The 3405-nt window shown below is 46.0% G+C and overlaps 1 pseudogene; it reads left to right on the plus strand.

Moving 5' to 3' along the window:
- The first annotated feature begins 983 nt into the window (after window positions 1-983).
- LOC111953382 (protein CIMAP1D-like) lies at window positions 984-3405 on the plus strand (annotated as a pseudogene).

A 3405-nucleotide genomic window follows, 5' to 3' on the forward strand; every position in this document is an offset into this window, starting at 1 on the left:
CGCTCACACGTCTCGGTGACTCTCTAGAGATGAACGAACTTTTGGTGTGAACGGTGAACAGTGCACTCGTTTTACTGTGGATATAGATACTTCTTGGTAGCCTGTTTCTAAAGGCATCTTCACAAGGTCCTTTGCCTGTTGTTCCTGGGATGTGTAGTTTTGGCTACCTTGTGTTCATGCTAGACTAAAGTTCCGTTCGATCATGGCTTGCACTGCGTAGGAGACAGTATTCACGGTGTCTCCTCTGCCTGTAGTGCGCTAGTTGTTTACCACGGCTGCGTTGGGTCCCTAGTGGTGTTTATACTTGCGTTACTATTTGTTTGTACAAGGCATTTGGCAATTTGCTACCGAAGCGCACTGCGAGAGGCTGAGATACTTTCGTTGAGGTTCATGTAGACTGTGTTTTCGCTCATAGTAAGTTGGAACTTCCCATTGTTTGTTGGTCAGGGCTTGCTCGCTCACACCTTTAGTTACCTTCTCTGCCTCCCAGCACCCTTTATGTAAAGATACCCTCTACAGTAACTTAAAGCTACACTCAGCAATATGACATCATTATGCACTGCGGTGATTTCTGCTACAGAAACAGCAGCAATGCAAATTAGGGAGAGACAATAGTGGCAGTCTTGGTAATTCTGAATTCTGTTGTTGTTTATGTATGTATGTTAAGCAGGAAGTTTCCCCAATATGTGCGATGATATCCTATTGCTGAGTCTCCCTTTGAAGGGTCAGATTGAAATACCTCCTGCATCACAGTGTGTACCAGAGAGACAGGGGGGCATTCTAACGATTGCTGCAGGTGGGCAAGTGTAGCTAATTGTCTATGCGTGACTACATGGGTTTAACTTTGGTCATCTGTGCCACAACAATATTAACCAGCTGAGCTAAAGCCTGGGCATTAGCTAAAGCCTTGAATAGCTACCATAAGTCTTCAGTCGCCAAAGAAGCGTACTCATCACATGGACATGGAGTCACCTCTATGACACATGAACTCTAAGAAGAGAAGCGAGATGGTGATTTAGGTTAACCCAGGGCTGCAGAATGGAGAATAACGTTTCCTCAGCTTGTAAAGACCATCTATAATTCAGCCTTTGAGGCTGTGCTTTCCCTGAAGAGGCTGGATGGTGCCGGGAGTGAATCAGTGACAAAACAGCAAAGAGTAAAGGGAAGAGAAGGAAGAAGAGAGGAAAAGAGAGAGGAGAGAGAGATCTGTGTGCACGGAGTAGAGTTTGTCAACTTTATTTCAAACCAGACCGAATCTCTTCTCCTGCTTGTTATTGTTGTGGTGATTGCATTTCTAGCTGCCAGCGAATCAAAGGGCTGCAGACACAACTGACTGCTCTGGGAGAGAAAGCATTCTCGAGGATTGGCACCCTAGCTGGGAGTGACAGAAGAACAACGTGTAAAAGAAGAGGGGGTAGGAAAATAGAGAGAGAGATTGACAAATCATGGAGGTTAGAGACGTCCGATAATTGGCAAAGAGAAAGGTTTTTTGAAGACATCTTTATGCAACATGTTTAATTAAAACTTGAATTTAGTTGACAGGGACAGTACTCAACACTGTCATATTTCTGTTTTAACATCAATGGAAAAGTGAAATGTAGAAGCTCTAGAAACGAGTAGGAGTCATGTTTTCACATGACTGGAAAATAAACATGATCATTATCTTCACCATCATTACTTGTTGCTAGGGCCAGGCCCCGGTCGCTATGCTTTCCTCCAACCATTGGCTACATCAACAATGACCTCACCAAGCCAGTAGCCCCGCCTGCACCTTCCACAGACGTATGAGCAGCAACAGTAAGTCTCTGAGGTCAATCTCAGTCTCCTTGCCTATTCTCCTTGTATGGTGAGTAGTAGACCTTATTCACACGCGTTGCATGAGGATTCACACTCCAGCTAGTCGGGAAGGAAGCAGAAGTCGATGGAAATACTGCTGACATTTTCCTCAAGTTTGCCCTTTAAATTCACCTTTGACCTTATTAATATGAATTATTGGTGCGTTCTTCTCCACAGTGGTCTCCGTGGATTGCAGTCCAGGGCCCGTACCTCATCGATACCAGATGAGACCCGGTTCGGCTGCGTCGGTACCCCTTCTTACTCCATGCTAGGCAGGGAAGACATGAAGGTGAGACTAGCTACTCCTGAATCAGATACATTTTTCAATCAAACTCTATTCCGCCAGTGGGCATTTGTTGCTGGACATTCTTTACATTTCTCTCTCTATTCTCTCTCACCCCTCTCTCTTCTCTATCTCTCTCTTTCTCTCCCCTCACCCTCCCCCCCCCCTCCCCCCCCTCTCTCCATCACTCTCACTTCTAGCTGACTCTTCCAGACTCCAGGTCCAGGTGCCTACAGCCAGAGAAACCTCATCTCAGGCCTCCCTCCTACACCATTGGCTCTCGGTCACACTACCGTATAATGGATTTCTGTGCCCGCCCTGACGCGGTACAAATGAAGAGAGAGAGGGAGAGGGCGTAAAGAGTGACCCTAATATCATTCATATCATTTTAATCATCCTCCCAGGTACACCCACCCTAACCTGCTGGGTTCCCAGGTGCCCCAAAAGCCGTCTGTAAGGGGTGCGTAACTGGTGGCAGGGAAGTCAGATGCAGGAGAGCAGAACTGGATAATAACCGGAGTAGTTTAATTATCAAAACCAAACGGCATCCAGAAATACAAATATGGGTACAAAACTTGTCGCGCACCAGTCAAAATGAGCACTTACAACAAACAATTTCACACAAAGACATGGGGGGGAACAGAGGGTTAAATACACGACAAGTAATGAGGGAAATGTAACTAGGTGTGTGGGAAAACAAGACAAAACAAATGGAAAATGAAAGGTGGCTCGGCGATGGCTAGAAGACCGGCAAACGTCGCCGAACAAGAAGAGGAACCGACTTTGGCGGAAGTCGTGACACGCCCAGTGCCAGCTACAGCTTGGCGGGGTGCAGACAGGCAGGAGTTACATCAGAAAACCGGTCCATAACCCTGGACCAGGACGCTACAAAAGTACTGACCCGAGCGTCTACCTCACACGACGGCCATCCTTCTCTATGCAGGTTCATAGCTTTATATTTTATTTTATGTAGGCTGTAGGTGTATTTAATTAGCTTTTTTAGCTATTTATTTTATTTACAATTTAATATTTTGTATAGTATTTTTCTTGCATATATCTTCCTCTAGACTAGAGTATTAGGATGTTTCCCTTAAAATAAAGTTGGATGTGATTTTAATTTTGATCCAGAGCCGGACTACTCGGGCCAGCGATCAGTCTCAGAAGCCTGGGCCAGGGACCCACAGCCCGAAGAAGGTCCTGCTCCACCTCCCAGAACTCCTGCTTCTCCCTGGGCATCACAACACTTGGAGTTCATTACTCCTCTGGTGGTGGTTGTTTCCGACTGA

This window comes from Salvelinus sp. IW2-2015, linkage group LG27 (assembly GCF_002910315.2).
Source record: "Salvelinus sp. IW2-2015 linkage group LG27, ASM291031v2, whole genome shotgun sequence".
NCBI classification, from domain to species: Eukaryota; Metazoa; Chordata; class Actinopteri; order Salmoniformes; family Salmonidae; genus Salvelinus; species Salvelinus sp. IW2-2015.